Source organism: Chlorocebus sabaeus, chromosome 20 (genome assembly GCF_047675955.1).
Source record: "Chlorocebus sabaeus isolate Y175 chromosome 20, mChlSab1.0.hap1, whole genome shotgun sequence".
Taxonomy (NCBI): domain Eukaryota; kingdom Metazoa; phylum Chordata; class Mammalia; order Primates; family Cercopithecidae; genus Chlorocebus; species Chlorocebus sabaeus.
This window is the reverse complement of record NC_132923.1, coordinates 84,668,836-84,682,629: the sequence shown is the minus strand read 5'-3', so window position 1 is coordinate 84,682,629 and position 13,794 is coordinate 84,668,836. Positions and strand designations below refer to the sequence as shown.

The following is a 13,794-nucleotide window of genomic DNA, read 5'->3' as shown; positions in this document are numbered from 1 at the left end:
ATCACTGTAGCTGGTCTCAGAGCCACAAGGTTCTAGAGCCATCTCCACTATGTAGTCTAAATTGCCCTTGCCCTCAGCTATCATTTCTGCTGGTGTTAGTTGTTTACCTAGTGGTATGACCCAAACCCTCATTTTTGAGAGTCTGAGAACCATGCCTTTCTCGGACTGGAGTGGTTGCATTTGTCCATTCATAGTCACAACTGGGCAGGGAGCATTAAGTGGTATCCTAGGGGATCATCTGAGTCCCACACATGTTCCTTCTTGTTCCCTTTGTGTAACAGCAGCCCTACTTCCTCCTGAGAATGAGGGTTAATTAATCTTGCCAAGATGGGCATTCCTCTTACTGCTTTCTAGTCCTTGGACACAAGGAATACCCAATATTCAAGCTGCAGCTGTAACTTCTAGTTCATTGTGACCTTTGACTGTGTCTCCTGGCAAAAGTGTGCCCGCTTTGGGTACCAGGACTTCTAACGCCATAGAGCCCCCACATTGCAGAGATAGGAAGCACAAAGTAGATCATTGGGAATGATGGCAAGTAGGGGCTCTCTTTCCAGTTCTTGGTTCTCACACCCATGTATTCTTCTTACTGGGAACCTAGCTCTAAATCAGTGCATGTACTGCATACAAGAGGGTAGCACACCATTTTTGTCTCTGAGCTAATACATTAGCTGTACCTTCAGCAGGCCATTCCAATGCTCTGTAAGACTGGGTCCTTTTGTATGGAGCTGTTATGGATATAACTACTGGAGCTCATGGTTATGGGCCTACTGCCACAAATCTTTCACTGTGAAGTGATTCGCTTGGCTGGGTTCCATGTCTGTTGATTAAGCACTGTGTAAGTCCATGTTTAGTGGTGCTGGCTAGGTCTCTGTGGACAGGAAAGGCAAACCTATACCTGGAATAAGTGTCTAATCCTGTGAAGATCAATCATTGGCCCATCCAAGATGGAAGAGGCACAGTGTAGTCAGCTTGCCACTTAATAGTCTATTGGTCTGCCTGAGGCATAATGCTATATGGAGGGTTGGTGTTGGTCTTTGTTGCTCATAGGTTGGATGTTCAGAGTTGGCCTTGGTAAATGGGAGTCCATGTCTCCTTCTCTGCTTCCATCTCTATTTCTGCCACGGTGACCTCTCCATTTATGTCCCCATCTTGCCACCTCTGGGTGACCGATGTTAGCTAGTTGAGTCATTTTGTCTCCTTGGCTGTTCTTTGGCTCTTCTGTATTGGATACTTTCTGGTGGGCGTTAACACATGAAACAAAGATTTTCATACTTTTCATCCACTCCTATATGTTCATTCATTTGCCTTCACCCATACCTCTTGCCCTTGTCCTTCTCCTTAAAGGCCTCTAACCAGTTGACCAGTCTATTTGCCATTGCCCATAAGTCTATATATTCTCACCCCAGGCCACTTTTCTTTCTGCATAAAATTCATAACCAGGTGCACCCCTCAAAGTTCTATCTGTTAAGAAGATTTTCCCTTTTCATTGTCAAGGTCACACCTAAGTGTGGCTATAATGAACTTGTTTTTTTCAGTTTGCATTCACATACGGAGCTGACCTACTTATAAGCAAAACTTTGGCTTTTTTCTCCTCCTTAAGTGGGTCATGTAGGATACACCAAACAGCTATAGATGTGAACTGAAGAAGGGGTGCTTGTGTGGTGGGTGCCAGGGAAGTCTTGGCTGCCCGCTTATAGCAGTCTCGTTGTGCCCTTTGGTTTTGTTTCGTTTTGATCCTTGATATGCCATTCCTATCTTATAATGGATTGCTGCTGTGCTCACGTGGCTTTATGACCTGGCAAGTCTAGTGAATGCAGCTCATTATGGAAAGTCTGGACACATGGTGCCCAGTGATGAAGCATTCTATCTCTTAACAGGACACAGTTGCACACCAGGACCTGTTTTTCTAATAGCATGGCTTTCCTGCAGAACTCTAGGGGCCTGCATTTTGATTCTCTTCCTTGCTATAAACTCTGCATTGCATCTTTTCCCACCATTGGTACCTCCAACAGCATATGTATTGCTTGCACTACAGCCTGGACTTGCTGCAGAGTTGTTGCCCCTACTCAAAACTGGCAGCCTTTCATGTCAACCAGTATATGGGCCACAGCGGTATTCCTGTGTATAGAATGTGTTACTTCTAGAATCTGAAGGAGCCTACCAGACATTGCTATAGAATGTGTTACTTCTAGAATCTGAAGGAGCCTACCAGACATTGTGTTTCCTTTTTTGTAGTCAGGGATGCAAGATGCAGCAATTTGTCTTTTGCTTTGGAGGGGATGTGTTGGCATGATTGGGACCACTGGACTCTTAAAACTTCACTGAAATGGTAGATCCCTGAATATTTGTAGGGTTTTTCTTTACCCTCTTTGGAACACATGTCCCTCACCAAGCCCTTCACTATGCTAGCCAGCTCTTGCTCATCTTACAAGATCAACATATATCACTGACGTAATGGATCTATGTGCTGTTTTGAGTACAGATCTCTGCAGACTGTATTATGATAGAGTGAAGTTAACAGCCTTGAAGCAAAACCATGAATGCATTTTATTGTTTGTTCCACATGAAAGTGAACGGTTTCTGATCCTCTTTTCTGATTAGGATAGAAAGGAACTTATTTGCCATACAAATGGCTGCATGCCATGTACCCAAAGCTATATTTATCTGCTGTAACAAACATACTGCATCTATCATGGCAATGTGTTCATGGTTGCTACTTGTTTGAGTTTGTGGTAGATCCAGCTGGTTCCTGTAGGGGCCAGACTTTTGAATTAAATGGATATATTTAGGGACTACTGCCCTTGAATCTTTGAGATCCTTAAAGGTGACACTAATCGTTGCCTTGATCTCTCCCCAGTACACAATTTTGGTTTTGATTACACCCAGGGGATGGGTATTTTCCTTTCTCCACTTTATAGTTGCCTGAGTAAATGGCCATAGGTTCCTTTGGGGATGGACTTGGGAATAATTTTACATATGTGTATATGAGTCTAGATCTGAAAACTGGCCCAGGTTCAGGAACTGGGAAAGGGATGGTAGGTTTTTATTGGTGCAATCACCTTCAGCCTCCTGCTTATTCAATTCTTGCCTTGTTTTGATTATATACATTAAGCAGCAATGATTTTGACTACCTGTCTTTTTCCTTATGGCACCATATTCTCTTTTTTTTCTTTTTTTCTTTTTTTTTTTGAGACAGGGTCTTACTCTGTTGCCCAGGTGGTAGTACAGTGGTGTGGTCTCAGCTCACTGCAACCTCCACCTCCCGGGTTCAAGTGATTCTCCTGCCTCAGCCTCCCGAGTAGTTGGGATGACAGGTGCCCACCACCACACCCGGCTAATTTTTGTATTTTCAGTAGAGATGGGGTTTTCATTATGTTGGCCAGACTGGTCTTGAACTCCTGACCTTAGGTGATCCACCCACCTCAGCCTCCCAGAGTGTGCTGGGATTACAGGCATGAGCCACCGTGCCCAGCCTGCACCATATTCTCTTAACTATCTCTATAGCTCCCTGAAAGTTAAGTCTTATTGGCTGTCTTTCGACATGAATCATAATGGCAACGGTTCACTAGCTTCTGGTGTTTAAGTGCCACCACCTGTCCCCTATTGCTATCAATGAGCCTTTCCTTTAGAGGAGTGCCACCACTGAGCTTCTTAGTGATGCTGGTGCCTCTCTCATCAGTATATTCCTGATGGCTTTGATGAATGGTCTTCTCTCCTCCCGTGGTGTACACAACTCTATCATATCCACTTTCCTGAGCCTTTTAATCCTGTCCACTGCTCTCTGCTATGTCAATTCAGTCATTTCACCCTCAATTAGTTTGGGCCATCATTTTCTCCAGACTCCTAGGAGCCACCCTGACAGCAAGTTTACACCATCTCCCAGGTCCCTGCCACAATGTTAATTCTCATATCCTGAGACAGCCCCTCTTTCAACCAGTAAACTTGACCTTAGTCTAATGTCCCTGCTTTCTTGATTAAGCACCTTGAAAATCTAGCACTGTGGTTTATGCCAGTCCTGCTCGTTTACTTATACTGGGTAATTCTTGCCATTCTTTTGGGAATTATAGTCTCCGTTCTCCCTTATCAGGTCCAAGATGTCCTTGGCAGGGTTAGCACTAGCTATTATCATGGCATCCAAGAACGCAGATAGGGACAGATCCTTAGGGACCCCCTGTGTTGCCTTGCAGGTGACAGACCTCTGAAGTGTGCTTCTGCACAGCAGGGAGTGCTAACTCATCCCTGAGTTCAAAGGATTTGGAAATGACAATCTTTGGGGGCAACCATCTCCTAACCTGTCTATCAGGCCTCTGGGTTTTCTAAACCAGGATCCTGACCTTGGCATAACAACCCTGCCTTGGCTGAGCATTCAGTCATCGTGAAGCAGTGGTCTGTAGCCATCCAGAGTTTGTTCTTCATCTTTTACTGCCTTCCATGGTAGGTGATAAGGACCTGTTTGTGAGCTATTAAAGAGCCCTCTGGCCTTCACACTTAGTTTTCAGTTGTTTGTTAGCTGCTTTCTAGGGAGCCAGGGCAGTCTAACAGCTAGCCAACTCTATTGTTCTTGTATATTTTGTGTTCCTCTTCCCAAATATCTGAATCTTTATACCAGTTTGAGTGTTCATCTCTGGGAACATTCTTCCAAGTCACAACTTGTGTGTTAACAGTTGGGCCACCAGCTTGTGTCAGGGCCTCTCATGCCTCACATACTACCTGGGATGAGATCTTCATTGTCAGTCAGGCAATAAGTTACCTAGTTCCTAAGCCCTGTCTTACCTTCTGCTTTCTCAGTCAATTTCTGGTACCAGCGGTGCCAGTTTGAGTCCTTCAGGAAGCAGCTGCTGAGACAGGAATATAAGAGATACATGAGGTAGGAGAAGACTTCTGTGAAAGGAAAGGGAGAGGGGGCACAATTGTCAGGGAGAGTCTCAGAGTGAGATGCAGGTCTGACAGAGTTTCAGACAACACAGTGAAGACTCAAACAAAAATTGTTCATTAAAGGAGTCCTGCATTGGACAGAAATGGCCAGGCCTTAGTACCTGTGTTATGAGCAGTCATTGGGTGGGGCTGCCCAGGAAGAGTGTGACTTCAGCTTGAAAGCTGGGCATCCTGAAGGGACTGCAGTAGGAGGCTGTCAGCTAACTGTGCACCTAGAAGCTTGTTGGAAAGTTATTTCATAAAGGTTGATATCAGCGACATACCTCCATGGCTGCCACATGTAATAAGCAAATGTTAGGTATTATTGTTAGGATGATTTTGATGACGTTTTTCTTTTTCCTTTTTTTTTTTTTTTGAGACGGAGTCTCACTCTGTCACCCAGGCTGGAGTGCAGTGGCGCCATCTCGACTCACTGAAAGCTCCACCTCCCAGGTTCACCCTATTCTCCTGCCTCAGCCTTCCGAGTAGCTGGGACTACAGGCGCCTGCCACCACGTCCGCTAATTTTTTTGTATTTTTAGTAGAGTCGGGGTTTCACCGTGTTAGCCAGAATGGCCTTGATCTCCTGACCTCGTGATCCGCCCGCCTCAGCTTCCCAAAGTGCTGGGATTACAGGCGTGAGCCACTGCGCCCAGCCAGAGTTTTAACAGACGTATTTTAAATACATGTTTTATAGGAATCCACAAGTTTTTCATCTCTAAAAAATGACTTAATTTTTAGGGCTCAAAAATTCCATTCTTCAAAAGAAATGTCCAAGTGTTTTCTTTTATAGCTTCAAATTTTCTGCATTTAACTACTTGACTGTAAAAGAGCTGTAAAAGAAAATATGACATGACTGAACTACTTCATGTGTTACTGTCTTCCTCAAAAGAAAGTTTAAAAAGGAGTTCTTCCTAAATGTGGATCTCTAATACAATATCTAACACAAAAGGGCTTTAAAAAGATAATTTCTTACTTGATTAGCTAGGAGTTTTTCTTAGTAAAAGCAAAAAAAGAAAATTTACGAAGCATAACACTAGGGTTCCTCTTCTACTCAAGATGTTTACTCAAAATGACAACAGTTACATCTTTAGGAGTATGATGTAGATACTAAATAAACCAATTTTTTTTTTTTTTTAAAAGAGTAGGAAGAATCAGAAGCTTGGGGAAATCCAGAATTAAAAAAAAAAAAAAAGAGATAGAAAAAAGAAAATAAAGAAGAAAAAAATGTCCTTCATTGCAACCATTTCATTGTCAATAGTGTCTTGGGCTGTAGGAATGAGATCTTGATTGTGATCTGTATTGACTATAATGAGAAGGTGATTATCTTCTGTACTGATAATCATAGTCTTCATGTCTGTCATATCCACAATCATACCCGCTATCATAGTGAGAATCTGAACGTCTGCCACCGTCTTCACTGCCACCTTTACCGCCACCTCCACCACCACCACTATGAGTTGTTCTGCCCGTGTAGATGCCCAGTGTAGGTGTGCGCCTTCTCTTGGTAATAGAATAATCTACCCGAATTTCTTCTATCATCCAGCTCCATTCTATTTGCCCTTACCATAGCCTCCTTTGAGTCATCTATTCTCTCAAAATATACAAACAAATCCTTGAGATCACCCAGTTTGTTGATTTTAAATCACATTGGCACCATTCAAAGGTCCATGTAGAGAACATACTTCACGAAGATCTCTCTCTGTTATGTACAAACTAAGGCCAGACACTCAAAGGCAAGTATTGGGATCTGAATTTGCCCTTCTGCCAGTATGTCTTCTCTGGTTAGACATTGGAGAATGACTTCGGCCCCTTCACTGCCAGTATTCTGGTGTATATGATCTACTTCAAGATCGTCTCCTGTCAGAGAGAGTGGGATCTGGATCGAGTGTATAACGTCGATGAGAATGCCTCCTTGACCTCGACGTTGATTTTGATCTTGATAGAGAATGGGATTCAGAGTGTTTGGAAACACTTGTATGACTGCGAGATCCTGACCGTCTCTCCAGTTTTACATGAGCAGGAGTTCCTGTTGGAGATTTTGACTGAGAGTGAGACTCATTTACTTAATCTAGGATCCATTTATTCTTCCAGATTCTTTTAATTCTACTTCACTCTTACTTTCTACTTCTCTTCATTCTTGAGTTTTTCGCTTTTTGTACTTTGTGTATTCTTCCCCAATTCAAACAATTCAAAATAGCCTTAAAAAAATTCAAGTGCTTCTATCCGACCAATCTTCTGTTTAATTTTTCCCCCATTCAATTTTAACTTTCTGATCTGTAATACTTTACATTAGCCTTCTTTTATCTTGATTTATCTTCCGCATTCTTGGAAAAAGCTCTTCAATTTCTTCATGAACATTATGCCCTTGGAGTTGTTCTTCTCTACATCACTTATGTCAATGAGGCGCTCCCCAAAACTAAATAAGAGACAAGTCTTGGCTCAAGGGCTAACGGCCTAATCGACCCACTGACCGAACTGTGGGAGAGAGGAAAGAGTTGGCAACAATGGCCGCTCCACTCCACTCCCACTCGGTTGCAGGCTCCAGCAAAATGGTGCTGACCTATTTTATTTTTATTTATTAATTTTCTTTTAGTTTAGGTCTGTTAGAGATGATTTAGTTTAGTATTCTAATATTCTAATTAGGTTAGATCTTTCGAATACTGATTCTTTGATCCAGCAGATTCAGCTGTCATAATTTTCTTTATCTCCATCACATATTTCATTGTACCATAAATGGCCACATCCAAATCATTAATAAAAATGTTAAACAGGACCAGGTGCAGTGGCTCACATCTGTAATCCCAGCACTTTGGGAGGATCAGTTGAGCCCAGGAGTTCAAGATCAGTGTGGGCAACATAGTGAGACCTCATCTAAATTATTTTTTAAAAAATGTTAAATAGGATAAGTCCAAGAATCAAGCTGTAGGCCATGCCATTTGCAGTGTGCCTTCAGATGGATAGATATTTGTGGTCAACACTGTTCAGCCTGTTAGAAATTGACCATATTGAATATGACCCACATTTCTACTTTTTTTTTTTATTTTTTAAGACAGAGTCTCACTGTTGCCCAGGCTGGAGCGTAGTGGCTCGATCACTGCTCACTGCAACCCCTGCCTCCTAGGCTCAAGCCATCTTTCCACCTCAGTCTCCCCGGTAGCTGGGACTATCGGTGCACACCACCACACCCAGCTAATTTTGTTGGTTTTTTTTTTTGTAGAGACGGATTTTCACCATGTTGCCAGACTGAATTTCTACATTTATTGCTTAAGACACAATGAATATATATCTTTTTTTTTTTTTTAGATGGAGTATCATTCTGTAGCCCAGGCTGGAGTACAGTGGCACGATCTCGGCTCACTGCAACCTCCACCTCCCAGGTTCAAGTGATTCTGCTGCCTTAGCCTCCCGAGTAGCTGGGATTACAGGCATGCACCACCATGTCCAGCTGATTTTTGTATTTTTAGTAGAGACGGGGTTTTACCATGTTGGCTAGGCTGGTCTTGAACTCCTGACCTCCAGTGATCCGCCCGCCTCAGCCTCCCAAAGTGTTGAGATTACAGGCATGAGCCACTGGCCCAGCTGACAATGAGTATATATCTTTATACATCTATCTGCTGTCTGTCTGCGCCCAGCTGACAATGAGTATATATCTTTATATATCTGTCTGTCTGTCTGTCTGTTCGTCCGTCCATCCATCCATCCATCCATCCATCCATCCATCCATCCATCCTTCCTTTGAAGATACCCACCAGACCAAGGCTAACAAGGCATTGAAGCAGAAAAGGAAATGAAGCTATTTGGCTGTAGATGATTGCTGCTTTCACTTCTAAGTAAGTGCTTGCTTTTGGCTTTTATCTGCCAGTAATCAGCTGGGTGATCTTTGAAAAATGACTCAGACTTTCAGGATTTGAGAATCTTAGCAATAAAATAATATGATTGGGAAGTTTGTAGAGACAAAGCAGAATGGTGGCTGTCAGAAGCTGTGGGGAAGGGGAAATGGGGAATCACTGTTTATTAGGTAGAGAGTTTCAGTTTGGGGAGATGAAAAAGTTCTGAAGATGGATGGAGGTGGTGGTTGCACAACTGTGTGGACATATTTAATGCCATGAAATTGCACACTTTTAAAAATAGCTAAAACGGTAAATATGTATATTTTACCACAATAAAAAAAAGAAATCCAGAAAATAAGAGTAGGCTGGTATTGAATAATAGTAACAATAATGTTAAGGAACCACTGCCTGTCTTGTTTTTAATTATATAAATATAATAAAAAACTCGTGTCAGGCTTAATGGTGAAATACTGAAAGAATTTTTATTTAAGTCAGAAACAAAAGAAAATGTCCACCTTCACCATTTTTGGAGGAACTATCAGTGTAATTAGACAAGAAAGAAAGATCATTAGAAAAAGGCAAGCGATTTGGTGGGGGGGCCTCATTGAGATCTTTCAATATGAATTAGAGAAATGAAGGGGAAGGATAATGGGACCCCTGAACAGTCTGTGAGGGAGTGTTGTGTGTGTACCTGCATGTGTACATGCATGTGTGTGTATAGAAGGGAACAGAACAAATCAGTTGAGACCTGGGGAAAAGTATGATTGAATTACATGGCCTGCAGAATCACTATTGAGAATAGGTAAATGGGAGATAGAAGGCAAGTTTATGGAATGTGTGTATCTGAACTTTTCTATATGCTGCTTCAATCAGAGCACTTTCCTGTGAGCTCCTACTGGGATTCTGCAGTTAATAGAGGTTTTGCTGTTAAGAGTTTAGAACCATTGGCTTAGAACTCTGGATTCTTCTGGCAGAAAAGTTTACTATTTCAGGTTGATTTCAATAGTTAGTGGTCAGCATAGTTCCTAGAACATAGCAAAGTGATTGAAATTGTCAGAACAATCATTGAAGAGATGGGCATATAAATAATAATAGCAAACTTTGTCTTCTAGACGGTGTCATCAATTATTGGAGGATTGGAATCATACCTTGTATCCTACTTAGCTCCTCTTCTTTGAATCTCCTTCTGCTCTTCGTGTTCTGTTTTAATGCCCTCTTTTCTTTGAAGTAACAATAGTTATGTGGAAAAAGGGGTGAGTTTGCATACTGTCACACTTTAGTATACAGTAGAAGTGCCTTCTTCATATTTCCATTTTGTCACACAGAATATTAAAAAGACTTTTCTCAAGAGTTGAGATTTAACAAAGTTAATAATTTTTATTGCTTCATCAATCAAGTGAAACTGACATTTTAGAACAACTGAGAGTGCATGGCAGTGAAGAATAAGACTACCAGTATAGTTTGGTATTGCTGCCTTGATTGGTGCTAAGATGCAAGCAGTCCTACCCATCATTGCTATTGCACTTTCACTCCAGTTGTCAGCATGGTGAAAAGGGCATACATACTAAGATGTGGATTCCCATGAGTCTGTGGACTACACTTTGAGAATCACTGGAGTAATCTGAACTCATCCCATTTTTTCTTTGAATGTTGCAACCTGAACTTTACCTCATAAGATTACCTAGCCTGTTTAAAAGTTTTTATAAATTCAACAACCTGGTTAGATAAACTATTGAGTGTTTAACTGACCTAATCATTTAAAAATGTTTTAATAATACAGTACTTAATCTATACCCTTCATGGTTTTTCATCTGAACACTTTATTGTTTGCTCATACGTACTAATTCTACCCTGATGATTGGAAACAAAAAGTTTTAGCCTGGGTGCGGTAGCTCATGCCTGTAATCCCAGTGTGAGGAGGCCAAGGTGGGAGCATTGCTTGAGACCAGGGGTTCAAGACCAACCTGGACAACATCTGGTCCCATCTCTACAAAAAACAAAAAAGTCAGGCATGGTAATACGCACCTGTAGTCCCAGCTGGAGGCTGAGGTGGGAGGATCACCCGAGCCTGGGGAGGTCAAGGCTGAAGTAGCTGTGATAATGCCATTGCACTCCAGCTTGGGTGACACCAGATCTTAAGAAAAGAAAAAAAAAGTTTTAAGGCTTGCCTTTCATACTTCTTTACTCTGAACAAATCTTTTTAAAAAAATGTAGCAATTGATCTTTATAAAAAATAATTCCCTTTAGCTTAAGAAAAATTATGTATTGAATATGATTACAATATAATTAAAAACATTTTTCAAAAGGAGTCATGAAAAGAAATGTCTGCTTTATTAAAGTTGCAGATTAATACAAACACATGATATCAGTAAGAACTCTGCCATTGTCAGGATTGCTATAATTTAGGCCTCTTGTTTCTAAGTCCTCAGGCTACTGCAGTTGCTCTGTGCATCACATTACATAGCTCACCTTCTGTTTCCCGTTGAAGATAAAATGAGGCATAGGATGTGCAATGATCTAATGTTAGGTGCTTCCTTGACCTCATCAATCTTGGTGGATAAATAAGAAAAATACGTTTTAAGCTTTGAAGCATGATTTCAAGCACTTGATAATGTTTCAGTAGTAGTCTTGGTAAGTGGGAGAAGCCAGTGATTTGGCCTGCCTTGGATGGATAAATGAAACTGCAGGTTGCCATGAAGACCCGTCTCACTTAGAGCACATGAGATACATATGAATCCTCGCCTTGGTCATGTTCTAGAGGTGAATATTAGCATAGATCTAAAAATAACCTACCCTTTTACCCTGAGAAATGATGCCACAGTCACTTGTAGAGTACAAAAACATATAAAAATCTTGCCACATGTTGGTTACAGGACACCCACTTCTCAGAAGCACCTCATCAGAAAGCACATACGAATCATCAACTGTCAGTGCTTTAATTTTGATGTGAAGCCAATAAAGAGTACAGTAATACTTTTGATTCTGCATATCCAAACAAAGTCACAGCAACAAGCAGATGAACTAAAGATAACTTTAAGAGAGCCTTTATGATACCAGGTCCAAAGCAATGACCTCTCAGCATGCAGACAGCAGAATCACAGTTGATCTTTGGAACATTTAGATCCTGTGAGATGCTTGCAGCAAAAATCTTTGTTTCTGTAGCTTTTTGGAGAAGAGGAAAATAAATTTAGGATTAGTGAAATATTTTCAGCTTGAAAGGAGTTAGAAGTAAGTTGCATTATAGTATTATATGCATTTTGTCATTGTATAGATCATAGAGTGGTTTCTGTGTGAAATTTGGGGCTTCCTTGGGAGTGAGGAGGGACTGCTTTCATTTAGTATACTCATTATTTAAGAAAACTCATTAAAATCTGTCATAAAGCAAATTTGAAAGTATAAACAAGTTTGTGTTACAGATTAGATTCCTCCTCTTCCTCCTCCTCTTCTTCCTTCTTCTTCCTCTTCCTCTTCGTCTCTCTCTTTGTCATGTAGGCTGGAGTGCAATGGTGTGATCTCAGCTCACTGCAACCTCCGCTGCTCAGGTTCAAGCAATTGTCCCGTTTCAGCCTCCTGAGTTGCTGGCACTACAGGTGCACGCCACCACACCCGGCTAGATTTTGTATTTTCAGTAGAGACAGGGTTTCACCCTGTTGGTCAGCTGGTCTTGAACTCCTGACCTCAGGTGATCGCCTGCCTTGGCCTCCCAAAGTGCAAAGATTATAGGCATGAGCCACTGTGCTTGGCCCCCCCTTTTTTTTTTTTTAGCAACAGGATCTTGCTCTGTAGCCCAGGCTGGAGTGCAGTGGCTCAATTGTGGCTCACTGTGGCCTTGACTACAGGCTCAAACAAGCCTCCCATCTCAGCCTCCCAAGTAGCTGGGACCACAGGGACACACCACCGTGCCCGGCTAATTTTTTACTATTTTGTAGAGACAGGGTCTTCCTATGTTGTCCAGGCTGGTCTCGAATTCCTGGGATCAAGCAATACCTCCTGCTCAGCCTCCCAGAGTACTAGGATTACAGGTGTGAGCTACCACACCTAGCCAGATTAGATTCTTTAAAAGCAAATTCTAGATGAGGCATCAGGTTTCTTTTAATGTATTGAAATTTTGCTGTATTGATTTTTGCTGGAAATAAGTGGCAGTTGGCCAACCCTAATCTGACCCCCCTGGAAACTCCTTCATCATCTGCTACTCTTTGCCTTCCTTAATCTGTGCTTTGTTCTTGCTGTCCCTCTGTTTTTAACTACCTTCCTCTGAATTCTCAAGATTACTCCCTGACTTCCAGATCTTGATGTGACTCAGTGAGACTTTCTCTGGCTGCCTTATTATGACCCCCAGCCGAGTGCTGTGACTCAGGCCTATAATCCTAGCACTTTGGGAGGCAGAGGCAGGCAGATTGCTTGAGCCCAGGAGTTTGAGACCAGCATGGGTAACATGGTAAAACTCAATCTCTACAAAAAATAGAAAAAACTAGCCAGGCGTGGTGGTACATGCCTGTACTCCCAGCTTGGGAGGCTGAGATGTGAGGTTCACCTAAGCCTAGGTGGTCAAGGCTGCCATGAACCATGATTGTGCCACTGCTCTCCAGCCTGGGTGACAGAGCGAGACACTGTCTGAATAAGATAAAATAAATTTGTAACCTTCAAATTTTCCTTTCCCTTTCTTTATTTTTCATCTTAACACATCATCTAGCATATCATATATTTTACGTTTATCTTGTTTATCATTCATTTCCATCCATTAGAATGTAATCTCTGAGGGCTCGGGTTTTGCCTGTTTACTTGCTCTTTCATCTCCAGTGCTTATACTCAAATTCAACAACCTTGTTAGATAAACTCCACTGAGTGTTCAACTGACTTAATTATTTTAAAATGTTATAATAGTAGAGGGCTTAATCTGTACCCTTGATTGTTCAAGGAACACAGTATCCAGGTGCTCAAGTATTGGTTGAGTGAATATTTATAAAAATATGAATTATGTGGAGATTTTTATTGTAATTATGTTGTAATGAGATTTGACCCCAAAACTTGCTATTATGAAGTATTTG

At 41.7% G+C, this 13,794-nt stretch overlaps 1 pseudogene; it reads right to left on the bottom strand.

Moving 5' to 3' along the window:
- Positions 1–5,344: 5,344 nt before the first annotated feature.
- Positions 5,345–7,376, bottom strand: LOC103225852 (transformer-2 protein homolog alpha pseudogene; annotated as a pseudogene).
- Between the last annotated feature and the right edge of the window lie 6,418 nt (positions 7,377–13,794).